General features: G+C 45.3%; 1 long non-coding RNA gene across 2 annotated transcripts; it reads right to left on the reverse strand.

The window, feature by feature from the left end:
* Positions 1-6,623: 6,623 nt before the first annotated feature.
* On the reverse strand, positions 6,624-13,438 carry LOC135973587 (uncharacterized). 2 transcript variants are annotated; one of them, XR_010590491.1, is made up of 4 exons: positions 13,393-13,438; positions 12,836-12,930; positions 12,360-12,483; positions 6,624-9,381 (listed from the first exon to the last, which is right to left on the reverse strand). It is a non-coding gene; the product is annotated as an uncharacterized LOC135973587 (long non-coding RNA). The 2 variants fall into 2 exon arrangements; XR_010590490.1 differs by having other exon boundaries at positions 6,624-9,452.
* Between the last annotated feature and the right edge of the window lie 373 nt (positions 13,439-13,811).

Below are 13,811 nucleotides of genomic sequence, written 5' to 3' on the forward strand. Positions count from 1 at the left end.
TGCAACAAGGCTGAGCCTAGGATTCTTGCAGGGCTCAACTGCCAACCTTGTCATGGTCACTTAGGGCAGGGGCTAGGGTGTCCCCACTCCAGGGTGCTCTCTCTGCACTGGACACTTCCCTGACCCACTGATCATTACATACAGTTCAAAGCAAATACAATTTATTAAACAGCAATCAATAAAAACAAGGATAAAACAGGAAAGGTTAAAGGAAAACATGTCACCCGCTCTGTGGAACGGGGACATCACAACCAGAGTCTCTGGAATGTAAGGGAAGTTCAGTCTGTTCCTCACATGTCCCAGGCCTCCTTCTCGGGCCCTGGCTGTGCTGCAGGGATGCCGCAGAACAGACACTTGCTCTGGCGGTGGACACATGCTCTCAGGCTCTAGGTGGTAGGACTGTTCTTCCCAGCATTGCCCCCACCCTGTCAGGGTTATGATCCCTCTTCAAGTCTGGCCTGCCCAGCCTCTTGGCTGGGATCATCTCCCTGCACTGGGCCCTCTGCCCAGGGTCCCCCATCGCTCTCCCCAGCTGCTCACCACACCCAGCTCTGGACTGCTCCAGCCCCAGCTTCAACCCCAGCTCCACTCTGCCTCAGCACTGCTGATGCTGCTCTGGTTCCAGCCCCCTGGGCTGCTTTTTCTGACCCCTCTGGCACTGGTTGCTGCAGCTCTCCTCCCAGCACAGCTCTGCTTTCTGGGCTGCTTCTGGGGCTCTGCTCCCAGCTCTGACCTGCTTCCTTGGTTGCTTCTTTGGCTTTTGTTGCTGCAGCTCTGCTCTCAGCACTGACCTGCTCCCTGGGCTGCTTCTCTGGTTCTCTCTGGCTGGCACGGCTCTGCTCCCCAGCTCAGCTCAGGCTCTCTTCAGCTCAGCCCCACTCTGTCTGACCCAGGCAATTCCAGCTTCCACGGAGGATGGGACCCCCCTGACTTCCTGACTCCCTCATTAGCCTGCTCGTTCTGTCAATCAGGCTGACCTAGAGCATTGGCCTCTCCCCATTATTCCTGGGGACTGTCAGTCTCGGTCCTGGTTTCCCATTGACCCTTCCCCTTGCTTTTGGTACTGGGAGATGGCCAACCAACCCCCCTCCCCCACTGATTTTTAGTAAGGGGACAACAGTCCCCTTATATTGGCTTGTTTGTCTGGTAGATCATTGGGATGTCTTCTGAAAAGTCCTGAATTGTTTATTGATTTCAGAATGATTCTGTGTTTGTGGCTCATTCTGATGTCTGACTCTGTGTTATTTTCTAATGCTATTTATTTATTTTTGGCACCCTGCCTTGCTTGGCGCAGCACTTATGTGGCTGATGTAACATAGCAGAAAGAGCGTCAGACTGAAGATCTAAAATTCCCTCCTTCAGTAGTGTAGCGAGAATGGTCCAGTGAATTGTGCACAGGACTGAAACTCAGGTGACCTGGGTTTAATCCCCACCACATCTGCAGACTCCCCATGTGGCACTTAAATCTACCCTCTGCCTCAATGTGGATTGGGATACAATTGGGATAATTCTGTACTAACTTGCTAGAGTGTTATAAGGACAAAATCTATTTAGGAGTGTAAATTGCTGATATTATAGTGATTAAGGCCTTAGAATTAACTATGTGGATAAATAGTCTCTCATAACTTTCCACAGATAGTTCCATTGATTTCACCAGGCCTGTTGGAGGAGTAAGCACTACTCCATGTGAGCATCATAAAGGTAGTGGAGTCAGGGCCTTAATAAACAAGATGGGCTCAGAGACTGTGTCTCTTCATGAATCTGATATTTTGGAGAGAGAACAGGGATGAATAGATGATGGGTAGCTAGAGTAGATAAAATACTGGATGGGTAGATCAGATATAGCTAGATAGATGGCTGAGAGCTAGCTAGATTCTGTGAAGATCTAAAACATCCTATGGAGACTCTCAGATTCCTGAAACTGAGAACAGAACCTGAGGCAGGAGCCCAGATTGGTTCTGGTGAATCACTCAGTGCAGGGGAATAAAGGATCTGAGGACTGCTCAGAACCAGAGGAGTGAAAAGATCCCCACTGCCAGCATAACTGCTGAGCCAGATTTTTGGTCTGAACCAAAGAAAAGCTCTCTGGATCAAACACTTGGCAGGATCACTTCGGCAGGATCTGTGCTGTCAAGGACCTCAGGGAGGCGGAGGTGAAGGAGTTCAGGGGCATTTCAGGGATAAAGAGGGGCAGACAGTGGATTGGGGGAGTCATAGTTTTAGGTCACTGATCCTCCATCCTTCTCCATGGGAAGGCAACCCCCACCAGGCTCTCTGATGGAAGAACGAAGGGGGAACAGATGGAAAATACCCCATGTGGGGACCATGAGGCCCTAAAATACGTTAAAGCATGATGGGAAGCATGATGGAAGGTGTCAAGGAGAGCAGGCTTGGTGAGGCCATGCTGCCAGCAGACTCAGGTTACACCTACACAGCCTATGGCAGCGAGTCTCAGAGCCGGGATTGAGAGCCTCAGGCTGGCAGCGTTTGCGCTACGGTGCTGAAAAGGGCTGTGTAGACACTGCGGCTTGGGTGTGGGGTTGGGCTCTGAAGCCCACCCCTCTCCCTAAGCTTCAGAGCCTGAGCTCCAGCCTGAGCCTGAACGTCTATGCAGCTCTTTTTGGTGCCAAAGTGTGCACCCTGCGAACCCAAGTCTGTCACCTTGGGCTCTGAGGAACCCCGCCTCCTCCCTCCCCCCCGCATTTGAATCTCTGTCCAGTGCCCACGGGCAGCCCAGGCCATTCACTGCTTCAGTGTGGCCCCAGCACATTCAAGACACAAAGGGGCCGATCCTCCTCTCACCTATGCAGATGGAGTTACTCCAGATTTACACCACCATAAGTGAGAAGAGAATCATGCCCAGAGCTGACAAAGGGGTGCTGCAGAGGCCTGAGCCATGCTGGCTGTGCTCTCCATGTGTAATACAGATACCACACCAGCTGCAATACCTAGGCACAATGGAATAAGTTAAGTACCCAATTGCAGCCTCAGCTCTGAATTGCAATTTTTGTGTGTGGGTTTAAATCAGACCCTTAATGTTATGTGAGCATAGATTTTTTTTTTTGGTGGTTTAGTTTCTCTCTTAACAGGAAAAAATGATCAAAAATAAGAAAACAATCACTGTTTGAAAGTGAATGAAGGGCGCCTCCCCCCTCCCCCACCCCCTTTTCCTACTTTGACATCTCAGTGTTTTTTTTTTCTCTTTTAGCCGTGGTTTCTGGGATAGGTGATAACTGCCAGTAATAGGATTAGCATTGATTTCTTTAGCAAGAACAGAGATGTGGCAGTTCCAGCCATTTACTGAACTGCCAGCTTTGAAATATCAAAAAAAAGGAAGAAAAAGAAATCTGTGGAAAAAAAAGCTTCTTGCAGCATTTTAAAGAAAGGAAAGCCTGTGTGAATTAAAATACACACACACACACACACACACACACACACACACACACACACACAGTATAAATATATATATCATATGTATATTATATATATGTATCTCGTTTGGCGCTTTTTTTTGTTATTGTGAGATAAAGGATCAAAAGGACCGTCTCTGTTCTAAGCTTCAAGAAAGCCTTTTTTAAATTCATTTGGCTTTCTTTAGCTTTCACTTGCTAACATATTTTAGGAGCTAATCTTACATATTTACTATTGTATCCTGACTTTTTTTTAACCTTGAAATGCAAGCAAAGGCCGAGTGAGAAAGGAGGGGAAAAATAAAGAGATTCGTGCGAGAAAAGGAGAAAAGGAAAGGGAATGTGCCCATGGAGGCTGGCTGAATCTCTGGCACTGACAAGCATGGATATGGCACCTACCCCACCCCAACTTTGATATTGCTTCATCTCTCCTTATTGTCAACTGTGTTCTCCCACAAAGAGCGATGCAAATGGCACACCCAACTCTCAGGGTCCAAGCCAAAGCCTTCCCATTTACTTCAACAGGCACTGGATTGGGTCCTTCCAGCACTGCTATGAGCCCTGCTCTATGATAGGGATGGGCCATACCAGTAATTGTTTTGGCTTCTGGGCTTTAGAGCTATGAAGTATTTTTTACTATCCAGGTTTTAGCTGTTCCCTTTTAACTCATATGAAATAATATCTATATCTATAGCTGTATCTATGCCTTTAAATGACCCTTAGCCATCCCCTAGGACTATCAGGGGGGCTCCAATTAAAAATATGGAAAAAAAGTCCAATGATGATAATGCAAAAAAGTGATGTACAATGGCAGTCGCTGCATCGCAATAACACTGAGAAAAAAGAGTGGTGGGCAAACTCCCACTGCTTTCAAGCTTGGGTCCATTTTGGAAATGTATCCAGGTTATCCGAACTGGGAGATGCATCAGACCCTGAAGACATTCTGTCCCCACATCACCACCTCACCCTCTTCAGCCTCCCACAATCCCTTCCTTCCAACTGGCTTTCCCTAGCTGACTTATTATCTTTGGGGTTGGTTCAATGGCTTGCTGTGCCACTCCGGTGTTTTTAAGAAGAGGCCTGCAAGCTTGTATTCCCGTCAAACATAACTGGAGCAGGCCAGATAGGCTTTCTCCTCTGGCCTCTTGGGTTTGGACAGCAACCTAGAGCACCCTTTGGAATTTTCAGAGAGCTGGGAAAGTCATAGCCTCTACTGATCTCTTGGCGGGTATATTCTAAAATTTGCAGACAAGCTGATAGGCATTGTAAGAAATTTGGAGGACAGGATTAGAATTCAAAATGAACTTCATAAATTGGAGTATTGGTCAGGAGTGGCCTAGGTATACTTGGTCCAGCCCCAGCATGGGGGGGTGGATTATATGGCGTCTTGAGGTCCCTTCCAGCCCTACATTTCTATGGTCTTTCCCCTCCCTGCCCTGGAGGTGGGCATAGGGTACCACATTTCTCTCCCTCTCGTTCCACCTAGGGAGCAATGAGAATTTATTCCTCCACTCTTTCAGTACCTGAGAGACTTCTTACCATCTCTGAGAGAAACTCTGCTGAGAGACATTTCTCAGGGATAGCAGGTGCTTCTGTCACTCTTCCTCCTTGTGGAAGGGATGAGGTGCACCTCACGTCATCTGTCTCCCCTCCCAGGGGAAGCAAGTGGTCTCTTCCATTTCCTCCCTGCTAGGGATAATTTGTATTTGTCCCCCACCTACTAGGGTGGGAGTTTCCTGGCACATCTCTCGTTGGGCCCATATAGATTTGCAGCTACAATGCTGCTGGGTCCTGGTAGTCAATGCTTCCATGCTTTGCTGTGTGAGCAGCAGTACAGGCTAGATTCCTCAAGCTGTGCCTGCTTCAGGGGAACTCAGGTCTTTGCACTGGCGTCTTGTTTACTTCTGGGGGAACTTCGAGGTATTAGTTCTTCATGATCTGGGATTTGTGTATCTGTGAGACTGTCTCTCACTCTTTGCCAGATCACAGCAGACAAAGTTTGCTGGGCTGCTACTGGTACCAATTTGTGGCTCTGAAATTTCCAGGACAGAGGGGAGTTTCTCCAAGGAGGGCCCAGATCTTTAGAATTTGCTCAGCTTGGTGGTCCACCAGAGCCTGAGTTTGGTAGCCTTCAAGACAAAATGCAAGGCACTTTCATTATTGTAACCCTTGTCTTTCCACACCAGGGCCCAATCCAGCACAGCATTTATTCAAGTGCTGAACTCTAATGCATGTGAGTTGTACCACTGACTTTAGTAGGCCTATTCATACACCTGCGGAAAGCTCTGAACCAAATGGAATTTTTTTTTCAAGTTTTTAAAATGAAATCGAAGTGTCAATGAGGCCGTTCTGATTTAGTGTCGCTGAGGATTAGGCCTGCTTTGTACAATAAATCTGAACATAAACATGTACCGGATTGTTCTGGTTAGCTTGCTTTATTAAATTGCAACAGAATCACTCCTGGATAGGTCGGGCCTTGTTCTCCTCTAGCTTCCATAAGTGCAAATCAAGAATAATTCTGTTAAAGTCAACATAGCTACATCAGTGGTAGAGGAGAATCAGGCCCACTAGTCCTAGAAGCAACCAGATTTCATTAAATTGTAGATAATTTGCAGGCCACAGTATGGATATCTACTTTGTGCATCAGACGTGGTGGCCAAGCCTATGATGTCTCTGAGGCTGCCAGCTCTATATATTTATATTAAACACTCTGCTATTTATTTTAGAACATCCTGTCTTCCCCAGAAGATTCAGGCAAAAGATCTAGAATTACCTGTGATGGGATCATTTCTCTTTAGATCCAATAACAGTGATGCTCTGGAGAACTGAAAGAGACCAGAACCACATCAAGATCCCTTGGATTCTCCTGGTCTCCTTATAAGATAAATGTCCCATCTGGTTTAGTACCAATGGCAGTTCTAATTGCTGGTGTGGGAACCCTGGGCTTGTATTGCAATGTAGATATACCTTTAGTGGCATGTTTAAATTTGGCTGAGACATAAGTGGTGCTTTACACATGCAAGCCAGCATCAACAGGTTTGTTTTATTTTATTCTTAGCAACAATCTCCCAAATGATGTACAGTTGACTGACTCACCTTCACTGTGCCAATGACCCATGTCCCCTGGGACTACTTCTGACTTTGAATCTTCAGAGCAGCTTACAAGTCATTATTTTTTAACATCAAACTGTCGGAGAATAACAGAGTTCTCACTTTTTGTTTGGGTACAGCAAATCAGATACTTTATTTTCTCTCTATCAATTGCATAGAGGGAGAGAGCTAAACAGGTCTCTCAAAAGGTAAACAATTACAGTAAGCATTGCATCCCCTTTCTGTCACTTATTTCTCTGCTTCCACAAAACTACCAAATAAATGATTGTTTCTTTCTTCTGCAAATGTGGAATGTCCCTCCCAAAATTATACTAAAGGCCCAGGATGGACAATATTCAGTCCTGAATATGTAATAAGCTGAAAGTCTGATAGCACATGATCAGAAATATCCCTGGAAAGGGAAGACTCCCACTTTTCCAGACACATGACACCAGAAGGAGCCAAGATATCTGCCGTCAAACTCATGACATTTTCATGTATGGAAGAGCTATTTGACATGTTTTTAACAGTATTATTTAGAATTTTCCTCTCCCACTGTGTCCTGTGTTATCAGCCTATGTTTGTGATGATCTACACAGAAAACTTGTGAGTAAATCACCATCCCAGACTCCTGCAGATCAAAACTTTATATCAGATCATTGTATCTGTATTTAATACAAAACCAAAAAAATCCAAACTATGTTACGGTTGTACAATCAGGCTCTCAGAAGTAAGTTAATGCCCAAGTTAGTGTTATAAGAACATAAGAATGGCCATATTGAGTCAGACCTATGGTCCATCTTGCCCAACAGTGGACAATGCCAGGTGCTTCAGAGGGAATTAACAGAACAGGCAATCATTGAGAGATCCATTCCCTGTTGTCTACTCCCAGCTTCTGGCAATCAGAGGCAAGGGACACCCAGAACATGGAGTTGCATCCCTGACCATCTTGGCTAATAGAGGATACATCCATCAATGGCTATGAACTTAACTAATTCTTTTTTGAACCCTGTTATAATTTTGGCCTTCACAACATCCTCTGACAATGAGTTCCACAGGTTGACCATGCATTGTGTGAATAAGTACTTCCTTTTAAACCTGCTGCCTATTAATTTCAGTGGGTGATCCCTGGTTCTTGTATTATGTGAAGGCGTAAATAACATTTCCTCATTCACGTTCTCCACACCATTCATGATTGTATACCTCTCTATCATAGCCCCCCTTAGTCATCTCTTTTCCAAGCTGAAAAGTTCCAATCTTTTTAATGTAATTTTTGTTGCCCTTCTCTGTGGCTTTTCCAATTCTAATATAACTTTCTTGATATGACCAGACCTGCATGCAGTATTCAAGGTGTGGATGCTTAACTCTGCCCTCTTCTCTGTGTGCAATAGAGCCATTAATACATGATCAAATACTATATTTACAAAAAATAAAATACATCACACAGTTTTTTTCTACAACTACAGATATTATGGGTAACAGGCTGTAATGTATTTTTTATTCCATATACTAATTTCAGTGGCATGAGGATCTTGAATGTCATTACTGACTTAAAGCTAAATCCTCAGGATGGCTCATTGTTGCCTTCAGATAAGACTAATGCAAGGCAGACTAAAGAAGCACCCTGTTCATTGAATGGAGCATATTACCACATGCATGTTATATGGGTGCTTCATAATCTCCACTGGCTGCCTCTTGGTTTCCAGGTGGAGATACAGGTGTTGGTTTTGATTAAAGCTGCCTGGAAGAGGACAATTCTGTTTTGTGGCAAAGTTTGTGGTTTTATAACTTGTTTTCCTTCCATATTGGAACAAAAGCAAAACCTCTAGAATCTGTTTCTGAACAGAAAATTCTCAACACTTTGTGTGTAGCCTGGCGGTTAGGACTTACACAGCCCAGCGAGAACAGAGGGTAGAACCTAGGTGTCTTGGTGCCCCAAATCACCAAGATGTAGACACACTTACAGGCAACCCTTTTAGCTGAAAACTTCATTGCCATTAAAACAGCTCCATAAAATTTCATCCAAAATGTTCCTACCAGCTCTAGGTTAGTCCTATAAGGTCCTAAGTGGCCTAGGAGACACCTCTCTCCCTGGAACTATGGCTGCAGTTGAAATCCGTGAAGGTGCCTGAGTTGGAGCTCTGTTAACTTAATAAAGAAGGAGTATATGGCAGGACCCTTAGATGCTGGAATTTATGCTTCCTTCTGGACCTTGGCACTAAGTAGACTGAACATGTGCATTGTCAGGTCATGCTGCAAAGCTCATGTTTGTACTTAGGCTTTTGGGGGAGGTGTTGTTGTTTGAAGGAGGCTATTTGGGGAGTGAGGTGTTGTTTATACTTGTTACCTTTTGGCTGTAAGGGGTAGGTAGGTGTCAGTATATAGTGGAGTTTGCTGAGGTGCTTGGCCTCTTGTTAATATTTTCTTATTTTAAATGAATGTCAAGGACCTTCATTCAAGGATATAGGTGTCTCTATCTGCCTTTGAAAATTGTAGATTAGATAGATAAAACAAAAATTCAAAATACTGGCAAATAAATTTGGCCAAAAATATTCAGCATTTTTCAACTATCTTTAATAGATAGAGGTCAAGTATTATTATTATTTGTTTTATAGCAGTGCCACAGAGGTTTCAATGCAGATACACATATACATATTACTCCCGTTCTTGGTTTTAGTTGCGCAGGTTTATATGATTTGTATTTTTGGTAAGGTGAATTTTACATGTATATCTATAGCTATATATCATCAACAGTAACAAAAGTAATAATAATTCTCTGGTATTATTTGTCTTGCCATGTCTTCTTCGGTGCTGATGCTATAGTACTGGTTTGATAGCCACTGGCTTGATGTTACTGCTGTGCTCTGGACAGAGATGGCTCCTGGGGAAAACAAACAAACAAAAACAGAAACCAAAGAATAAAGATATAACAGCAGCAGCCCCTCTGAATGCCTGCAGAGAGAGAGCAGGAAAATAATCAATAAAGTCCAGGTTAAAATAAATCCACACACTCCAGCAGCCATCTAACGTTAACTACATCCAGTCACAGTAAGGCTCCCTGTACACATGGTTTATAAAAATTAATGCATAGTTAACAGCTGTTATACGCATGTTACAGACACGAGCAGGATGTGGCATTGAGGGTTACATGCTCATCAGTAGACGGAGTTATAGATGGTTAGAAGCCATGGCTCTAGGCAACCTATTGACTTTTTGGGATCCATAACAATTGATTAACCATTTATTAAAATATCTATTCATCATTTATTAGTCCTTTATAAACTATTTATTAATGGAAATGTAATACAAAGTGTGACCCTGAGGACCACAATTCCTCCTCTGCCCCTGCATTGCTCTGAGGGGCAGCAAATTAGGTCACCCCTTTCCATGGTGTAGCTTAATCCACCCTCTGCTCTCAGCAAGCTTCTCTGGCTGGTGACTTGGAGGCAGAGCAAGGGCTTCTGCCACTGCCTACCCACTTGCTTTGAGTATGGAGCACTGGGTGAGTGGCTAGCCCCTGTTCTCCCCACCATGGCTGGATCTGCAATCTGAGCAGCAGAGAGAAAGGTGCAGTGTCCTAACACCCCCATGGGGCTGGGTAGGGGCTTTTGCAATCTAGATCTGTCCTGGCCAGGTGCCAGCTATAGGTTTAATAACACACTCCCCTATAGATCTTATCTAGAATGCAAGGGTGAAAAATAAATTCCCTAAAGGGCATGGTTTTCTACTGCTGGTTTTGAATGCATCACTTAAGGGCTTTTCTTCTCTTCCCTCCTTTTTCTATTGTCCCATTTCCTTCTTCTCTTCTCTCATCTGTCCTTTCTATCTTCCTTTATTTCTGTCCTCTTCCCTGAGAAGTGCCGGGTCATTCTCCTGTCTAGAGAGGTCTCTGCAATATGGTGCCTATAACATTTTGGTAGTTACTGCTGGCCCTGGTCTCTTGCTGATGAGTGGCAGTAAAGTGTTCCATAGTTCAGGACACTCTACATAGGCTCCACCTCTGGTTCCTGAACCTTCCAAGGGACCTCTAGAAGCCCCACTCCCCAGCAGCTGTAAAGCAATCCATTGGAAGAGTAGCCTTCAAGAAGCCATTTACAGTATGTGACAATTTGTACTGGTCTGACAAACCTGCAAACTGTGCTACATGTTCTTGAGCGCCATCTACTGTCACCTTATATATTGGCTCTTTACAAATATAGAAGGTGGGTGAGGTAATTTATTTTACTGGACCAACTTCTGTTGGTGCGAGAAAGACAAGTTTTCGAGCTTACACCAAGCTCTTCTTCAGGTCCTGTGGAAGCTCAAAAGCTTTTGTTTCTCACCAAGAGAAGCTGCTTCAGTAAAAAATATTACCTCACCCACCTTGTCCCTCTAACCTCCTGGAACCAACACAGCTATCTCTCTCTCTTCTACAGAGCACTCCTTCATGTAACAGTGAATTTACTCCCAAGATCATTATATTCCAAAGCGGGAATGCACTAGAACTTCACTTTTAAATACATACATAATTCAGCACATACCTGCATAGCTCCACGACAAACTATTGGGCTAATGCAAGAGTCAGCGGGTGAATTCTCTTACCTGCGTTATGCAGGAGAGGAGACTAGGTGATCATAATAGTCCTGTCTGGTTTCTATTAATCTGCCCTATTTCACTTTGGGGCATGGGCCAAAGCTGATCCTGAAGTCCGTGGGTTATAATTAACCTTTTCTTGACATACGACAGTAACTTTTAAAATTTCAGTTCCACTTTTAAGCCACACTCTGGTGCTCTAATTGTGGCTGTGGCACTGCGGGATGTTCATCAGTCCTTCCCAGGGCTCTCACAGCTCAGGCAATCCTTTTATAGCTCTTTCGCTTTAATTTCCTCTAATTAGCTATGCTATAGCTTGTGTGCACACCAGGGGACACTTGGAGAACAGAACATAGCAAACTCCTCTGAGAATATCCCACACCCACCCACCTATCCCTCCTCTGCTGTTTAGAGCCATGCTGGGTTGAGATTGCCTGGAATGTCTTTCTTGGCAGCATCCAGATTCAATTGATTGTTCACATCTTATAGGGTCAGCTCATGGTTATATCTGAATTTTACTGCTTGGGTCTTTTCCATTCTCGGTAATTTTTCATAGAAATCCATATTCCAACAATTCCAGCATTTAATTTGACCTGTACTAGAGCTGGCTGGAAACAAGAATTCTGTTTTGCAAAGAACTTTGAGGTTTCAAAATTTGTTTTTATTCTGCATCAGAATGAAAATGAGCCCGATTGAAATTTTCCATGAAAAAACAGGAGATAGCTCCCCCCAGAATAGCCAATAACCTGGTGATCAGGGCATCCACTCAGGCTCAAGTCCTTACTTCAAGTCAAGCAGAGTGGAAACTTGAACCTGTGTCTCCAACATCCCTGGACAGTGCCCTAAGCACAGAGCTACTGCCTGTTCTAGTGGCTTCCTGTCCTGCTTGTGTTTTTTTGCTAAAAATTTCAAAAGGTTTCATTTTTCATTATACATCAGACTGAAAATTCACTCCAAAATCTCCACATTTTTCACATAAAGGAATTGTTGTTTTCCAGCAAGCCTTAGTTATGAGCAGTATGTCATCTTTATGGATAGTGCCATGTTGAGGCTCTGGGGACAAAACTTATGTTGCTGCTTCAGGAAAGCAATTTTATTAAGTGAGCTACTCTAATAGATGAGAAAAGTGGTGACAGAGCCCAGAGGTTCCAATGGGTGTTAAGTCCAACAGGACCTAGTTTAATCTCCACGTTAATGGTAGTGATTCGCCAGAGGATAGAACAGATTCCCTGCCTCCTGGCTCCCAATCAGGATCCTGTTGTTGTGTGGCCTTGTATCTGTACTTACGATTATTCTCTCGCGTTCCTCCAGTGGAGACTCTTCTGAACCTGGTAGAATGTAGCAGCCATCACAGGAATGCTACAGGTAACCTTCAGAGCTTGGATCTCATAGCTGAGGTCTTGAATGATCTCTGAAGGAATGGAAAACAGGAACTGAGGCTGCCTTATATGAAAGCGATCCTATGTCATTAACTGGATGCAGGATAGCAGCATCCCAAGGAGCTTCCATAGAGTCCTAATGGTGACGTTTTCTTGTAAGTAAGCCAAATTAGTAGGCCATCAAAAAAAGGGTAAATGTGGGTCCCTTATTGTCAAACAGCTGCATATGGGACCTCTAGTGCTTTCCCTGGAAGAAGGGGAAAGTCCAAAAATCAGGACTTTGTACAGTACATGGGTGCAGTTGTCAGAGAACCTCAGGAATTCCCTGTGGCATTGCCAGATTAAGATATAGTGTTCAATAGCTGTGTAAGGGGTCGGACTCACCCCTGTGACGCCTCCTGCTGGTCATCTGGGGAATCAGCTCTGTCCAGCTCAGAGCGCCCTCTGCAGGACGGTTCATAGATTCATGGATTCTAGGACTGGAAGGGACCTCAAAAGGTCATTGAGTCCAGTCCCCTGCCCTCATGGCAGGACCAAATACTATCTAGACCATCCCTGTCTAGACCATCCCCCTTGTTCTCTACTGGGCCCCGTGTCCCTCCCAGGACCCCAGTGCCCCTTGCTCTGGGTGCTGCCCCTGGCAGTACCCACACACACTAGGTCTCTCCTCCCAGGGGAACCCCTACCCACTAACCCCACCTCACCTCAGTGTAAGGCCACTGTCAGTCACCAATTAGCCCCCATTGGGGCAGACTGCAGTATAGGCCACTCATCACAGGCAAGAGTGGGTTTGGACCTGCTGCCTCAGTCTAGCCATGGGATGTCCTCTGCAACCCCCAGTACTCCTTGGCCCAATGCTAGGCCACAGCCTGGGGCTTTCCAGGCTGGAACTCCCCAGCTCCTCATCCTTTCCCCAGCCCTGCTCCACTCAGGTACCCTACCTCTAGATCCCTGCAGCCAGGCCCTTCTCTGTCTGAAGGCAGAGAGGGACTGCTTGGCCTCCTGGCTCCCAGCCTCTTTATACAGGCCAGCTGGGCTCAGATTGGGGGCGTGGCCCAGGTGCAGCTACTTCCCCAATCAGCCCAGTAGCTGCTTCCCTGTGCCAGCCTTCTCCCAGGGCTGTTCCAAACCCCTCAGGGCAGGAGCGGGTGTCCACCCCACTACAAGCTGCCACACGGCGTCCACTGGCTCCCTTGACACCTTTGAGGAGCAGCGGGTGCTGTCCATCAGGTTCCCTTCTTTTGACCCTTTGACCGCACTCCTGTCCCTGTTTTTACATTAGTTGTCCCCCGTAATCATTTGGGTTTTAGGCCCTGTGGGTCCTCCCCTTAGGCTGGGGTGGGGGATCCTTTAGCAGTGG

Source organism: Chrysemys picta, chromosome 9 (assembly GCF_011386835.1).
Source record: "Chrysemys picta bellii isolate R12L10 chromosome 9, ASM1138683v2, whole genome shotgun sequence".
NCBI classification, from domain to species: domain Eukaryota; kingdom Metazoa; phylum Chordata; order Testudines; family Emydidae; genus Chrysemys; species Chrysemys picta.